This window comes from Anopheles cruzii, chromosome 3 (assembly GCF_943734635.1).
Source record: "Anopheles cruzii chromosome 3, idAnoCruzAS_RS32_06, whole genome shotgun sequence".
In the NCBI taxonomy this organism is placed as follows: domain Eukaryota; kingdom Metazoa; phylum Arthropoda; class Insecta; order Diptera; family Culicidae; genus Anopheles; species Anopheles cruzii.
The window spans coordinates 54,152,575-54,170,501 of record NC_069145.1 but is presented as its reverse complement, the minus strand read 5'-3'; the positions used below and the strand labels follow the sequence as shown (position 1 = coordinate 54,170,501).

The 17,927-nt window shown below is 45.5% G+C and overlaps 1 protein-coding gene across 1 annotated transcript in view; it reads left to right on the top strand.

Moving 5' to 3' along the window:
• LOC128274455 (lysosomal alpha-mannosidase-like) overlaps positions 1-17,927 on the top strand; it is a 55,120-nt gene that overhangs the window by 1,957 nt on the left and 35,236 nt on the right. The gene's annotated exons all lie outside the window — the stretch shown is intronic.

The window sequence follows — 17,927 nt, the reverse complement described above, 5'->3', positions numbered from 1 at the left end:
TAACAGCTACAATTTCGCAACGCTCAAACAGTATTATTTTCGCTACATAAAAATTGGTCCTTCGAACCGGATACTTTGAGCACTACTGGTAGTGTTGTGCCTGTTTTAAGTTTAGCTAGTGGAACATGTCAAACCCGGAAACAACCGAGTTCACCGGGATGCAAGCCGCATCGAGTCCGATTGAGACAACGCAATTCGCAATGGAGACTGCAGCAAATCGTCTCCAAGCGCATTTAATGCGTAAGTTGGAGTCGCTGAGCAGGGCGATTCGATCCGACACGGATGCGGACGAATCGTACGTGAAAGAGTGGAGCGATCAGTTACACACCATCGCGACGGCATACGATAGCAAGCACGCGTCGTTATTAGAGACAGTGGATGCGGGACAATGGGAGCAGGTCGAGGCACAGTACGAAGCGTTCGACAGTCTGCGCGTCGAAATATCGGTCGCGTTGAAAAGGCGCGAAGCGGTTCTGTGTGCGTGTAGCACCGAACCGCAGGTGCGAAGTGAAGTGACCCCGAAATCGAAAGTGAGGTTACCGGAGATTCCTCTTCCCAAGTTCGACGGCTCTTGGGAAACGTGGCCCACGTTCCGGGACGCATTTTGCAGCATGATAGACGGGCATCCAAATTTATCCGATATAGATAAATTGATGTATTTGAAACGCGTAGTGTCGAAGGAAGCCGCGCAACTGATCGACGCGGTGGAGACGACAGCGGCAAATTATAGTGTGGCGTGGACATTATTACGAAGCCGTTACGAAAACAAGAAGGTGTTGGTGCGGCGTTATCTGGATGAGCTCTTCGCCATCCCATCGGCAAAGCAGGAGAGTTACGATACGCTCACCAGCATGATAGACAGTTTCGAGGGAATCCTCAAAATGGTGGAAAAAATGGAAATTTCTACAGAGGGCTGGAGCGTTCTGCTCGCTCATATGCTAAGTGCAAAACTGGATCCCAGTACCCGGAAGGAATGGGAAAGTTATCATCGTAGCACCGAAGTACCGGGCTATAATGAAATAGTGAAGTTTTTAAGGGAGCACGCGTTGGTTTTGCAAGCGTTGCCCCGGATGGTTTCAAAGGAAGTCCCATCTCACGCACACAACAAACAAAAATGGAAGCCAACGTGTGCGGCAGTGAACGTTCAACAGAAAAAGTGCTCGTTGTGCAATTCGGAAACACACTCCGTCTTTAAGTGTACCGATTTCCGAAACCTAACCGTGAATCAACGGTACGAGATGGTGAAGGCAAAAGGATTGTGTATAAATTGCTTGGCGACAGACCACCGCGTGAAGGAGTGCAGTTCCAGTACGTGTCGTGTGTGTAGGATGAAGCACCACACGATGCTACACAGATCGCCGAGTGATCAGATTCCATCAGCGAACGTCGAGACGAGATCGCCGAGTGTACAGCCTCCATCTTCGAACGTTGGGACAAGTTCGTCGGTGGCACCATCCATCGAACCGGCCAACAACGTGATGCTTTCACCCGCTGAACAGCACCCAGAGCCGCCAACCACTGTATTGCTGCCAACTGTGCTAGTGACTGTCATGTCCTCAAATGGCAACAAAATGATAGCACGAGCGTTACTGGATGGTGGTGCCCAAGTGAATCTCATCACCGAACGAGTAGTGCAAGGACTACGAGCACAAAGGCAACGGGATCACCTTTCGATCGGAGCAGTCGGAAAAACCAATCAGAGCTCATCACATTCGGTAAATGTAGTGATTCAGTCCCATTGTACTAACGTTCAACTTCCTTTAAGGTTGCACATACTGCCGGAGATAATGTGGAACCTGCCGGCCGCTAAGATCGATAAGCAGCATTGGAAATTACCACCGAACATCAAGCTGGCCGACCCGACATGTGGAGAGGTTGGAGCAATCGATATGCTTCTCGGAAGGGAGGTGTACAACGAGATATTGCTAGACGGTTTGCTCAAACGTCGTTCGGGAGATAGTACCTTGATGTTACAACAAACGCTAATGGGTTGGGTAGTATCCGGAAAGGCTTTAGTAGAAAGAAGTTGCGTACCAGGAAGCCTGGTTAGTATTACGTGCTTAGCAGAGTCATTAGACCAACAACTTTGTAAATTTTGGGAACTTGAAGCGTGTCAGTCCTCGAACGTATTTTCCCCCGAAGAATCTCAATGCGAATCGATTTTCGAAAGTACAACTTCGCGCGGATCAGATGGCAAGTTTGTAGTAGCGTTGCCAAAAGATGAGGAAGGGATAAAAAGGTTAGGAGGCTCGGTCGAGATAGCGAAACGAAGACTCCATTCGCTGAATCGTCGGCTGAAAGCCAACCCTGATTTGAAAACGCAATATCAGGAATTTTTAGATGAATACCTAAGGCTAGGCCATATGGAGGAAATCGGCATCGAGCCTATACACGAATCGCCTACGTATTATATGCCACATCATTGCATTATCAAGCCGGACAGCCTTACGACCAAGCTAAGGGTTGTTTTTGATGCCTCTTGTGCGACAGATTCGGGAGTTTCGTTAAACGAGACTTTATTAGTTGGCCCTGTCATTCAAGACGACTTAATCAGCATCATAATGCGTTTTCGCTTCCCAAGATACGCGTTGACGGCGGATATCGAGAAAATGTACAGACAGATTTGGATAAGAGAAGCGGACCGCCCTCTCCAACGCATTCTTTGGGGAGATGAAGCAAGTGGAATTCAGACATTTCAACTTAAGACAGTGACATACGGAACTGCATCTGCTCCGTACCTAGCGACGAAATGTCTTCAAGCTCTGGCCAACAAAGCCAGTCTATCGCATCCGGTAGCTTCTAAGATTTTGTCATCAGACTTTTATATGGATGATTTGATTAGCGGTGTGGAAACCGTAAATCAAGGAACAATTCTGTGCAAAGAATTATCTGGATTACTGCATTCGGCAGGGTTCAATCTAAGAAAGTGGGCATCTAATTCGGCGCAGATACTGAATACCCTTCCGCCCGACCTTCGGGAAATGGGCTCCGAACTGTTGATGGATCCCAATAAGTCGATTAAAGCACTTGGACTGAAATGGACGCCTGCGCAAGACATACTTACATTCAGTATCCCCAATTGGAACAACGATGATCAAACCACTAAACGAACCGTGGTATCAGATGCAGCTCGCTTGTACGATCCGTTGGGACTGATTGGTCCAATCATCATAATCGCAAAATGTTTCTTGCAAGTTCTTTGGGAACGAGGTGTCACTTGGGATGAACCACTAGAGGAGAAGCTACGAGAGAAATGGATGCAGTTTAAGCAAGGCGTGATAGAGGTAAAGGATATCGCAGTACCACGTCGAGTACTTATGGAAGTAGCGGATATCGTAGAAGCGCATGGCTTTAGTGACGCATCCGAAAAGGCATACGGTGCCTGTATATATATACGCACTATTACCGCAGACAGACGAGTCTCAGTGGAGCTACTATGCGCAAAGTCAAGGGTTGCACCCATAGAAAACGGCAAAAGGCAAAGGAGAGTAACATTACCAAGACTAGAGCTCTCAGGAGCCTTATTACTATGCCATCTGTGGCAGAAGGTAAAGCTAAGCATCCAACGTGAAATGAAGGCTGTATTCTGGGTAGATTCGACAATTGTGCTGCACTGGATCGCTGGTAATCCTTCCCAATGGAAACCCTTTGTGGCAAACAGGGTGTCGGAAATCCAACACATTACCGATAAGATTCCGTGGCATCATGTGTCCGGAGATGAAAACCCGGCGGATATCATATCCAGAGGTATGTCACCTAGCGAACTAAAGAATAACGAGATGTGGTGGCATGGGCCCAAATGGCTGAGTGAGCAAACTCAATGGGCATCGCGAACGTCAATCCCAAATGCAAGATTCACGGCGGAAGAATTGGAAGAAAGGGTCATAGTAGCTGCTGTTAACTCAAAGGGCACAAACCCTGTGTTCATGCTTCGATCGTCGTATCCAGCCTTAGTGCGATTAGTAGCGTATATTCTGCGTTTCCGTTACAATAGTCAAGGAACGAACCGAGACCAACGACGAAAGGGATTCCTGAAACTCTCAGAGCTACAGCACGCCACAAAGATACTGGTTCGGTTAGCACAATCGGAAACATTTGGAGAAGAAAAGGTTAGTCTGAAAGATGGTCAAGTTAAGATAACCTCGAAGATGAAAGCGCTTGCGCCCATACTAGTGGATGGCATTATATGTATCGGAGGTAGACTTCGGAACGCACCAGTTTCGGATACTCGCAAACATCCAATTATATTGGACCCCAACCATCCTCTCACCCTACTCATCATGAATGCATACCATCGTCAATTTCTGCACGCAGGCCCCCAACTGCTTCTCGCACTAGTTCGGGAAAAATTCTGGCCACTTAGGGGACGCAACCTAGCTCGAAGGATAGTTCATAGCTGTGTTAAGTGCTACAAAACCAAACCCACGTGTATGGAACAGCTGATGGGAGACCTACCGCCAGAAAGGGTCACACCAACCTATCCATTCTTGAATACTGGTGTCGATTTATGTGGGCCATTCTGGTATCGTTTCGCACCTCGCAAGGCTACACCGATCAAAGGCTACGTAGCAGTTTTCATATGTCTCGTAACGAAGGCAGTGCACGTTGAGATGGTAGCTGATTTATCGACCCAGGCTTTTCTTGCAGCCCTCAAGCGCTTCGTGGCTAGACGAGGAAAACCAGCATTGATAGAATGCGACAATGCCAAAAACTTTCGAGGAGCGGCGCGCGAGCTAAGGGAGCTGTATGAACTTCTCAGAACACAGCAATCGCAAGATGCCATTACAAATCATTGTACCAACGAAGGAATCGAATTCAAATTCATACCCCCACGCTCACCAAACTTTGGAGGACTATGGGAAGCGGCCATAAAGAGTTTAAAAAAGCATCTCAAATGTACAATTGGAGTAGCCATTCTACTAAAGGAAGACCTCGAGACCTTGTTAATTCAAATCGAGGCCTGTTTGAATTCCCGTCCACTTACGCAGTTATCCACAGACCCTGAAGATTTGGAAGCTCTTACACCGGGACATTTCCTCATTCACCGCAGCCTTGTGGCCACGCCTGAACCGTCATATGAAAACGTCAATCTCAATCGTCTGGATCGGTTTCAGAAAATCCAGGAGTTTGTGCGTCGAATCTGGAAACAATGGAAAACAGACTACCTATCTGGACTTCATCCTCGAACGAAATGGACGAGACAGAGAGGTAATATTGAGGTCGGAACGTTGGTGCTGCTCAAGGAGGATAATCTTCCACCTTTGAAATGGGCCATTGGGAGAATCACCCGAATATTTGAAGGCAATGATGGCAATATACGTGTCGTAGAGGTTCGTACAAAGGAAGGAGTGTATCGGCGAGCTATATCCAAGATATGTATCTTGCCGGTCCAACAGGAAAACAATTAGGGATATGCGTATCTTACAGACGAACAGAAGTAGAAAGGAAACTTTCCACGGGGGGCGGCATGTTAAGTATTGAATTAGGATTAGTAGACCGGTAGCGAGTAGAATTAAGATTGTATTGGTAGGAAGGCGCATGACGAAGAGAAATTAAGAGTCAGTCGCAAATAAAGATCCGAACAGGTAACAGCTACAATTTCGCAACGCTCAAACAGTATTATTTTCGCTACACATGTATACGTAAACAATCGGGATTTTTAACACAAAAAAAGTGATTAGTTTAATTAGACTAATTAGTCATTCGATTCGATTTGATAGTTTCCTGAAACTGTTTTGCTTTTTGAGACTTGTAAGCGCCTGGCCATGAGGGACTAGGCGCCTCCATTGAAAAAGTCTAGAATTGTATTTGGGTCGTTTTTCGATCAATGCATGGTTCAAATTGATCATTTGTTGTCAGTAGCGATCGGAATTAACGTTTTCATCAGGTTTTAGGAGCTTGTGAAACACAACACCTTTCTGTCCCATCAGAAAAACCGTTTTTCGAAGTTCTTGGACGCTTCTTTTTTGTAAAGTCAAAATCGCCATTTGTAATTTTTTTAAACCACTTAAAGCACTGCGATCTTCCAAACACAAGTCCCGACAAGCATTTTATGCGATTCCGAAGCAGTTTTTTTCAAGACGAGCAGAAAAATAATAATCCCCGGAAAACGTCATTATCAGGTACAAAAGTTGACGTAGTTTAATCCTTTCAATGATGGGTTGCACACTGAAATAATTTTTATTTACCTTAAATCATTTACCTGATATCAACACAAGGTAAAGAAGAATGAACAGCAAAGCTGGGAAGTTCCAATCGCCTGGTACAGCTATCTTTTTAAGTTCCCGATTTTTGACGCATACACCGAGTAAACCTATAAATCCTTTAAAACATAAACTGTGAAGAAATGTTTTACCGTCGATATTTTTCAATATCAATGCAGTTGCGAACGGCATGATGGCGAAGGGGCGAAGCACTAACAACAAATAAGCTAGCTCCTGTGCCAAACCGAAGCATTAGCTAACACACCAACCGTGTAATTGGTGTGACCAATCAAACCAATCTACTCCATTTGATCATGGTTATTATTGTTCTTAATTGCCAGGCTACAGCCTCGACTGGAGCTACGAGCTATTTCGTCGCGCCAAGGTAGTTGGCGGATTCTCGCCTCACCGTAACTTTGTTTGTACACTTCAAGACCACAGTTCGCAACAAACATCTTGCCGAATCCATTGGAATGCAGATTTCCAGCTATCAATTTCGCGTACAGTTTCACCGCCACCGATTGATCAACGAAAGCAAACGGATCACCTAGCGGGTGGCCACTTGGAAAGGATTACAACCAGTGCTGGGGATGGTAATTGGCGGCTTAATGGGCACTTCATTAGCACAAATGGGCCAAACGTGACACGAACCCGTTTCGAGTATTTACAAACACACCGCAACGCACTGTCGACCGCGTGGTCCCCACAGTATCCTTCGAACGCTTTCCTTCGGCGAAGCTTTCGCCCCAAAAGGCATCCTCTCATGGAATGCCATCGAAACAAATGCCAAATTCCACAGCGAGCCCGTTGAAATAGTGCGCATAATATCTGCCGTTAAATTGAATCAAAATCCTATCCCCAACAGCTGTTTCGACCGACCGAGGCGTCAGACTGCTGTGACCGTGTTCTCCTTTAACCCGCTTCAAGACATTTCGTTTTTCGTCACTTTTCACCGTTTCCACCCGTGCCGGGCTGTTTCGTCATATAAATTTTTATTTCAATATCCTTTCGATTTTTATGTCCGAGAAAGGGGCTTTCGGGGTGATGGCGGCCCTTTTGGTGATTCGCCAGGTAGATAAATTGAATTTGCGAAAAAGATAGCCAACGTGCCACCAAACGATGGGAACCATTAAAAGTATGCGTTTATTTATCGTTACCGCATTGGGTTCGGTTATTAGATTCGCATTTTCTGAAGTCAAACAACTTTTTTAAACAAATTTAGCCAGTAAAGGCCCCTTCGGAAAGACGTGTGTTCACCGGGCCTTCAAAGACAAAGAACTTGACGATACCGTCGATTGGGGACCATAAATTGTTTTATCCGACTTTTGGTCTCTGCGACGACGTCTTCAAATAGTTTCCATAAAACGTTCGTTTGGCAATGAAATCCGTTCGACAAGCTGCTTCAAAAACCAATCCACTCGGATGCCTCGGAGCGAGGAGTGTGTAACATTCGTATTCCGAATGTTGGCCAAACGCGGAGCGACACGGGCGAAGGACACGCGAAGGTGGCAGTCACACGACGAAGGCGGCGGCGGCGACGGCGTCACTGTAACGACGTCGTTTTTCCTCTACAATATTTCTCACATTATAATTCGATAAAAATCAAACCTCGTTTCCGTTGCCAGCCGCCGCAGCTGGCAGCAGCTAGAGGTGCGGGGCATGGCGATAGTTGGAACTGGGAGTCCCGCCACCCTCGTGCCCGCCTCGTCGATGTCGCGGGCGTCGGTCGCTTAAACATTTCAAACCCATTTCTGCAGACGGTTAGCAGCTGCGGCTGCCGGTATCCTTACGACCTTTACCCCCCCGACACACACACACTTACCAGTTGACGTGCCGTTGGCTTTAACGTATTTTATGGCGCACCACCTCCTAGCGACCTCCTCCGGCTCCTCGACACGGTGGGACCGTCGGTTGGCTTCGACTCAACTAAAAAATATAACACTATCCGTGCGGATAGTTCCAATCGCTTTCAGGACCCATGACGACCCTTGTCTCTGCCGGTTTTTTGGTCCCTTCTCTCTCTCACACACACACACGTTATCCTCACGCCTGGTGGAGGTTTCTAAACGTTATCATCCGTTTTTTTTTTCGGGTAGGACGAAGGACAGTTTCCCCTCCCGGATGTCCCCGGAACCCTCCCCTTCTGACGTGCTCGTAGTCCTCGCCGTGTTCCAATGGCGGTGGTGCGACCGGGTGGACAAAATAGATCATAAATTGTGCAGCAGTTTGACGTTAAATTACGTGACGATTATAGTTCTCTTATGCCCGGGTCCTGCCCGGAATAGTGTCCGCCGCCCAGCCCCGTCCCATCCTGGTCCGGGGGGGGGGGGGGGGGGCAAAATTAACCACCCGTCCAGATCGCGCAGCTCGTTTTCGCTTCACCACAACACCGGGCGACGGATGATTGCGACGATGGTTCGATGCGTTTTCCCGGCCAGCGAGCGTGGCGTCTTTTCCTAAATGATCACCGGGTGCCACACGTTTCGGGGGGCACACGTCTTGCGAGGGTGCGGGGCACTTCCGCTATGCGCTAGGGTTTTTTGTTCCACTGGCTGAAATATTTTGTACCACCAGCCGGGCGGGCAGAAAATGAATCCTAATAGGAAGAGGCCACCGGGCCAGGAGTCATTTGGAGTCCCACGACGAAGACGACCCCGGTTAATCCTAGTGCGGCGCCTTGAGCGCAGCGCTCGCACCTTACGGTGAGCGGTGAACCCTTTCCGCCGGAAGGAGTTGAGACATTTGCGACAGTCGAAATGCGGCGGGGTCGGGGGCGAAATGGAGCACAAAACAGGTCCCAGAAGGTCGGTTCGCCTCGGCTACCTTTTGGGTTCTAAAATTTTGGGCCCAAGAAGCAGAGTCTTGGTGCCCTCGGTGGCCCTGAGCCGCCCCATAAATATATGAACGAGAGCAGCTGGTGTGAAGTGCTATATATTTATTTTATATGATATTTTATTATTTCTCGGCTCGTCCTCCTTATCAGCGGCCCAGCGGATCACAAGCTCTCTCTTTCTCTCTCCCCGCCGTGGAGCCACGTCGTGGGGAGGCTACGTGGACGAATTTATCTTCCGTGAAGTGTCTTGCGCGTGAGTAATGTTGCGACCGGATGCTAGTCACCGGCGTGCCGGGCTTTCGGCGGGATGCAGAACCGAGGCGATGTTGCCGATGATAGAACGCGGTAAGTGTTGTAAAGGGAATGTAGAGATCCGGGCACGGGATGGGATTTCCTGAAAGTTTACAAAAACAAGATAACGAAACAAAAGGGCTAGTCGATAAGGTCTCTATAAGCCAGTTTCTTGGGAGCATATTTTCATTCAGAATTCAAGAACTACGTTCGGTTACACGTTCGAAGTCAGTTATGCTTCGCGCAGCAATGATATCATAAAATTTTCTGATATTAGTGTAAGATTGAGATTGGGTGGATTGCTAATATAACTAAACTTAATTGAATGTAGTTGGGTGGTATGGAAAACACGTCCTACTAAATTGACCGCCGTCATGCAACTCCTCGCTGCGCCTCGTGCGCTTCCGCTAGCTGTCACCTGCCTACCGCCCGGTAACAATTCTACTACAACTTCGTACTGTCGACCTAGTGAAAATTCCGTCACCATTCTCACATTAGTATTTTAATCAATAATGAAGTGATCCGAGAACTTGATAGAATCTTCCATCTTCTTTATTTTTTATTTATTCTTCGTTCCCGTTCCTTTAAAGCAAAACCGTCAAATTCAGCATGGAATGTCGGCTTGTCGGTAAGGGAAGTCAAGATCTTAAATGCGAATACGATCTGATCCGACCAACTGCGATGCTCGAGTGGCCTTAGACCAAGTGATGTAATCGATCTCACTGTCTTGCCAAAACCTAAACATAATACAAAGAAAGTATTATTCAAAAGTATTGATTGTATTGAAAGAAAGATTAAATTGGAAAGGTTTAGAAGGAGTATTAACTGAATTAGTAGGCCAAAATAGTACCAAACATTATTTATTTTATTACGTTGAACAGCCCTACCTTGGGTTTTCATGCGTATATCAGTTGAACTTAATAAAGCACGTTGACACACTATGATCTTGTTTTCTCAACTGCGCCGGTTTACCGGTTTAAGCGCGAGTTAGAGTTTCCTACTCCCGGTTAGCGGAAAACTCGAATCAAATACAACGTCTGAACGTTTCAAACATAAGTACAAGACTGATTTATTTCTATCTCTACAGGATCTTATATACTTTCTTATTTCTACCTAATTTATCTTACGGTTACCCTATCTTCTGCTTTTCTAGTCTGAGACATTTGAAGGCTGGGTAATGTGTTTTTGGGATAATGGGTTTTGCTGGGACGATCTGCTTATTATGGTCGGTTATGGCTGGTGGTCGGTTATGACGGAGGTCCTGCTGGATGTACGCTAATGTGATCTGCTTGTTGCCGGTGTACCTCTAGCGGAGGTCCTGCTCGATGTACAGTAATGTGCTTGTTGTGCCGGTGTACCCTTAACGAAGGATCTTCTTGAATGATCTGCTTGCCGGTGTACCCCTAACGGATGTTCTGTAGTCCAGGCGTGTCGTTAATGTGCTGGTTTTCCCTCAACGAATGTTCTATGGCAATTATCTTGTCTACCCGTGTATCTTGTGTGGCTGGTCGTTGGGACAAGATGTGAGCGTTGCTAACTCGCGCCGATACTCGATTTTTCCGGTCTAGGCCGAAATGGCGTTACACTGTCACCTTTGACTTGGACTGATTAGAATCCCGCCTGGAGCCGATGTTGCTCCAGGCGGACTGGAGTACTTCGAGAATAAAAGACCTTTACTCTTCGACGTTCGTCTTCACAATGATCAATCTCCAACTATTCGACCACGGCTTTATTTCTCCTTTCTTATTTATAGTCAGATGCCGATTCCGCGGCTCACGCATACCAACAAACTCTATTCCAGTGATAACGTATGCTTCAGATTCAATTGCTCTTATTTGGTCCGAAATTTGAGATGTATCATCTATGTTGCCAGCACACGGTGAATCAATGCCTTATCAACCCCAACCAACTCTTTTGGCCGTTACTTGCCAACTCGTTGTCACACTGTTTTGTTGCGCCTGCATCTTGAGTTTTTATCGCCTGTACCCTTTTGGCTCTATGGGCGGTGTGGCAAAGTCGCTAGCTGATTACATGTTCCGAGAGCAAGACGTTCTTATGACCGGATGTTATGTAAGTCATGTGTTCCTTTTTGGGACGATGGATGATTTTTAGGCAACTTCATTATCATGTTAGCCGCTACTTCGCGCTGGCCATAAGGTTTTCAATGTAACCCGATGTATGACTTGACTCTAAGGTTTCGAATCGGGCTTGGGTCGCATGCTGATAGCGGAGCCCCTTTGCATTGCTGGATAGAATTCGTGGCTTGCGCTGGCCTTGGCCTCTTCAACATTCATGATATAATTTCAGTCATTCACATACCCAGCTGACCTATCGCAGCTAAATAAATAGCCTTAGTAAAAGAGAATCTGTCAGCTTTAAGTACAGTGCTGATCGATGCTTTTCGAACTAAATTAAAGATTATTTAAAGATTTTGTCCTTGATGCTCCAGGAGCTGCTCCGTTATTTCACTATATCTTGATCGCAACAACAAGAGAGAATTCTTGCTCAGAAGTAGTAACCCACTTTACAATTTAAATGTCCCTGCATACGTACCGAAATTAAAATCAAATCTACGCCTTAGTGCAGGCCAACGGACCTCCATAACATATGATGGGTTATGATTTGATCAAACATTCCGAAGAAAATAAATAAAAGCTTCGTTCACATGAACAGTCACTGTTTATTGTTGTGGTTCGCACTCACGCACGCCTGGATGCTCTCGCGAGCAAGCTAGGACACGGACCAGTGGACAATGATGTGATGCTTCCCTGAGACGATCGATCCTTCGAACCGGAATAAGCAATAAATCAACAAAACCTCATAGATGACGAGCACGCAGAACAGGCTCTTGAAATGAAAGTGTTTTTGTTCGACCTCATGCTCCAGGCTTTGCGACTAACCGTCCCACTGTAAGCGATAATCCTTTGAGCTGTCGCCTTTGAGGTAGCTTCGCCATCAACCAAGTCCGAAGATTTGGGACTTTGATCACAATTCGGATTGCAGCTTAACTCCTCAGATCGATGGGGTCAAGAATTCGGAGAAAATGTTCTATCTCAAGCTCAAGCTCAAGATGGTCAAGTGAAGAGATTCACTTCATTACTGAAACATTTTCTCCAGGCATTTTCTCAGTTTTACAACGCCAGAACAGAAAAGAACCATTTGAATTGGCCAGGCGTCCGATACCGTTTTTGCCGTCAAACAGGCCCAAACGCCGACTGCAGGCGTATCTTGTTGGTTGAACCAAGCTGGGAATGATGAAACCTCATCGTACTTCCAGCGAAACTGTTCCGACTGGAGCGTCAAGCGTTGGTTCACTAACAAACGTGGCAGCTTTTCGCTTGTCAGAAAATCTAAAAATCATCACGTAAGTCCGTTCCTCCAGCCGACAACGTACTGCCGAAGGCGCTTTTCAACGACGTCGCTGCCAGCGCTCGACTTCATAGTTAGTAAGTTTTGTCCCCCTCCCGGGTCTGGAGATGCTGATGAAACGTGTGAAACGGACCATAGCTGCCAGTTCCATGTCCCGGGCACCCTTTTCCTCGGAAGACCCTCTCTAACAGGACCTTTCCTGGCTACGATTTCCGAACCGGCAACCGGAGCCTTATTGAGGCTCCGGTCGCAAAAGACTGTAGCTGGCCTGGTAGCAGGGCATAACCATTGTTTGCGAAACGAGCATCGATCACCTCTCGGCCAAGATTACAGGCCATAGAAATTATGAACACAAGTAACCAACGCACTCTGACCACAGAGAGAAAGAGAAAGTGAGTAGCAACCCGCTGAGCAAGATACGAATGACTTTTGGCGCCCTGGCACACCGAGGGACTTAACCCTCTCTCACTCCTCATCATTCTTTCACAAGGAGTGTTTGTGGTTCGAAAACACACAACCTCAAAAACGCAATTGTGACTGAACTCGGCTCCCTAGTGCACGCGTGGCCACAATCGCCCAACTGATTGGCGACATGGCCAACATCTGTGAGCACGCCAGACCCCCCGTCAAAAATAGCTGCCTGATAGTTGAAGTGGGCCTGGAATGCCGTTATCACTATTTGCGGAGTCGTAAGAGTTCCACAGTTGCACACTTAACACATCATTCCACTTCGGTTTTTGGACCGTCCGGATACGTTTGTAGCTTGGGACTAACCAGGGCGAGTTCCGGTTCTGGGTGACGCAGCCGATAAAGACTTCCGGTCCGAGCCACCAATCGGTCTAAACGAGAAGCTAACGATCTGGTGCGAAGGGAGGCGTGACGTAGGTTGCTGGGGTCACGGTAATGGATGCATATTTCATAACCAAGATGTAAAGCGGCCAACGGATCGTACAAACAGCTGATGATGGAAGCTGCAGACGTCGGACAGCAGCACAGTGCTGACAGGGGCTACGTAGTATTTGTGATCCCAAGGTGTTCAGATTTACCATCGGGGCCTTCAGAATACATTTAGAGTCGGGGTCTACAAGAGTGGCATGAAATGAGTGAGTAATGAAATTGAATTTCGTTAGTTGCATTTTTAACACAGAGAGGCTTCCTTGCCGGCCGAGGAACCGGTAGCCAGTAGCGCTCCCTGGCACGGGAATCAAGAAGGTATGCGCACACAACTTCAGCACTTCGTTCGGCAGGCGATGAACTGAAGTTCAGGCGGCCCATGGGAGCATCGGAAGTTTACCGATGACAAGCTGGAAAGGCTGTGGGATAAGCTTGTGAACGCTCTACTTCTTGTTTGCCGGACAAGTCGCTTCTGAAGTCAATAAAATCTTTCTGCAAACAGTATACATTTTACGCACCCATGTCTGGTCTGGTCGGTGCTGGTCGTAAACCATGGGGACTGATGCATTCAAGGTACCCACCCATGTCAGTTACGTGGTCGTGATTCGTGGAAATCAAATTTTGAACACTTCAGGATGTAGAAGAAAAAGGGACGCTCCAGCTATGGCCTTAAGATGATGGGAGAAGAGCACCCTGTTACGAAGAATGCAGTTTGCGTACAGCACGTAAAACATGTGAAATGCATTAACGAGATTACTGGCATGGAAAATAAGATACATTTTCTGTCGAAATGGAATTGCGTATCATTATGGACAGCGAGGGTATGTTTTTCTGTATGCTGCTACATGCTGTGAATAATACTTTCAGTTAATATATTATGAAGCATTGAACCCTACGAGTTCTTCGAATTTGTAGAACTTTTGGAAAAAGCATAATGATAATTTAAACTTTCACGCGACGTAAGAAACAAATTGAAGTTTCGCAATTATAAAACTAGTTTGAAGGAATCAGATGTATTGAAAACAGCGCTGTTTTTAGAAGGTGAAAAGAAAACATTATTACTTTCAATAACAAATAAACCAAAAAATTACAGAAAAAACCCGGTTAATATTTTTCCCGAAACAATTTTAACAATTCTCATTCTAAATGTGACAAGTTTGAGATTTTATTGCTTTATCAAGTGTCTACAAATAGGTCGCCAATAATATTTCAATCAGATTCATGGGATTATTCTTGACGATTCCTGATTGCTACTTATGTTAACAAAATGTCTTGCCGGCTATTGCGGTCAAGTTCGTTAGTTTTTTCTGTACAAACATTTACAAACTGTTAAGCGAGATACACTATCCAAGAAGCCGTAGAAAATCTACGAGAAACATGACGATAATTATTGCGGTTAAATAAATGATTTAATCTACTAGGTCTATGCAGCGAAAACCAGACTGTTAAAAAGATGGCTACCTGTCGATTGGGACTTCCCACTTTAGCGGTTCATTCATCATTACCTTGTTTTGACATCAGGTAAATGATTTCAGGTCGAAACAAAAATGATTTCGGTTTGAAACCCATCGATTGATCGAGAAACGACCAAAAAGCCGTTTTTCTTATCAAAAAAAATGGGGGCGCCCAGTGACCAGAGGCCTGAGCCGCAAATGTCCCCAATAGGCCAAACTGTTTGAGGATGCTATCAAATCACTTGGATGGGAGCTGCTATCCCTCCCCGCGTTATTCACAAGACTTGGTTCTTTCCGAATATCATTCTTTTTCATCGATGGGACACGTATTGGCTGAGCAGCCCTTCGTTTTTCTACGAGGAAGTCGAAATGGAATGACTAATTAGTTTACTTGAAAAGACGAAGAATTCTTTCGTTTGGGAATCCATGATTTAGCAGTGAGAGAGGACAAATGTATAGCTAGCGATGGCACATACTTCGAATAAAATAGAAAATTGCAAAAATAAAATTATAAATTTTTTTTGTGTGTTTAACCACAGTCCGTTAAAAACAGTCTAGTTTTCGCTGCATAGACCTAGTATTTAAACCTCTTAATTTCTTAAAGAAACTGTAATTAACGATACGCAGCCCTCCTAACGCCTCAGAATCTCAATAGTGATCCAATCAGTAATCCGGAGGACCAAAAGAAAAGGGCTCAAACACCAGCGTTGTCATCGGCCATGTGTGCGCCATCCCCACTTTCTTCTCCGTCCCACCGCTGCTAACGATTTCGAGCGTAAAAATGCACTCTTTCCATTTGCATAATTTATGTCTTTATTTAAGCTCGTTAGAAACGAAGCCACATTCCGCCGGCGACGTCCCCATCGGTTCGACGATCTGTTAAGTTGCAGCTTCCAACATCCAACCCCGGCGCCTCAAACCACGTGTGCTGATCGTCACGTGTTACCGGGACCAGCAGGATGGGCGGAAAATGTCGCCACAACGACGCTCGAAAGAGCACGCGATTTACTTTGGCCCGGGCAACGGCAAGGTGATGCTCCGTCGCCGGTGTTTCATTCAATTTAAATCTCATGTCGAGTGTGGACCATCACCTCAACCCGTCAACACGATTTCATTTCCGTTTCGTCAACCAAGGGGGCAAACACAGGACGAGATTTCTGCACTCTGCCAAGGCCATCGAACCGGTTCTATGTCTTGGGCTTCCAGCAAACCAACACCGCGAATCCCGCGACCGCTCGATTGCCGGATGTTGCTGCGATTCGCCGAGACGATGGATCGTTTAGTCGTGTCAGCGGCTATTTACATATTTCATAAGCTTTAAAACTCCTCGGCTAAGACCCGGAGTGGCACCCAGTATTTCACGGTGTTGCATTGCGATCGAAATCTGCCGGTGCCATGACGGAGCGCAGTGTGAGATCGACTAATAAATTCAATTTGTTACACTTTCTATGCTCCTGCCGCTTCTTTCTTTTTGCTTCTTCTGTAACTACTGTATCTCTGCCACGGAAGCATGCAGTCGCCAGAGCAACTTGCGACGTAAAGAGGAACGAAAAAGGTTAATAAAAATGTGATAAACCTTGGTTTTTAAAAGCAAAAAAAATCCTATGTTCAATTATGCTCCCTTCAATTTTGGATGAAATAGAAAAAAAACTTCGCTATATACGAAAGTACCCCCTGGGCTACGTCCAAATTGCAACACAAACCTAGTTTGGCACTACTTGCGCATACCAGGTGTTTGTGGTTATCTTTATTCCATTTTCTTTTTTGCCCTTTTTGCGATTCTAAAGCTGATTGGAATGGAGTGAACGTAATGTGGTGTGTGCTATAGGGGACCAGGTTTCGAACTTGTTAGTATGGCCAGGCATTAGTTAATTCATTCTGGTGGTTGTCACTGTGAAAATTCGCTTCAGGAGCACCACCACTAACCAGGTGAGCGCATTGTTAAAAAGTTATCCGTTAGGACTTGGTTAGTTTTCTTTCCCCGGCTCACTCATCAATATGCTGGCCAAAGAACGATCGATAGGACACTGTAAAGTTTATCGTCAGCAACCTCGTTTATGAAACAACATTTTACAACATACCTTACGGGTTAGATTTGGTGCTTAACTATTTATGGAGCAATGTTTAAAGGTTAGAAGAGGTTAAAAATTTAGAAAATATTTAATCTAATGAAATGGAAACCACATAAATTCTCTGCTCAAGAACTTAACAGAGCTAGTTTTTAAATCAACCTTTCAAATAAATGTTCAAGCATCGAAAAATATTAAGCCGTTTTTGTTTTATAGCCAAATGAAAAAGAGCACGCTTATTTGACCACCCTATACAAGTGCAATTCATAGTTCGCAGCACATGTAACAATTGCTTTCCAGAGTGATGTCATAACTTTCGATAACTATGCGTAGAAAATAAATATATTTTATGAACTTAATGTTAATAATATGGCCCAACGTTTTGACTGTCGTCTGATATAGAGACAAAGTATGCAGTAAATGGTTTTCCGACCTAGGAAAAAACGAGGCTAGAAATACATCAACCCCATCAACGAATTTGTTGTAATAAAACTTTTTGAACCGTATGCTGTGAAGGTTAGAACTGTAACAACCGATCATTTTTTTTACAAATATCCCTTTGGCATTAAAAATACTTCATTGCTTGGAACAATACGCGCAAAGTAGAGGGAACTTCCAGAGAACTTGCAGAACTTGCAAACTGAAAAAAGACAGCATAGCACATTTCTCAACGTTGTTGTACGTAAAAATCCAATCGGGGCACGCATTCCGTTAATAACAGCAAACCAAATAAGAAAAAAAAAATTATCTTATCTATTTTTTTAATCTTAGAAGAACGAACTGAGTCGTTTTTATAAGAAAGTACTTATACCAG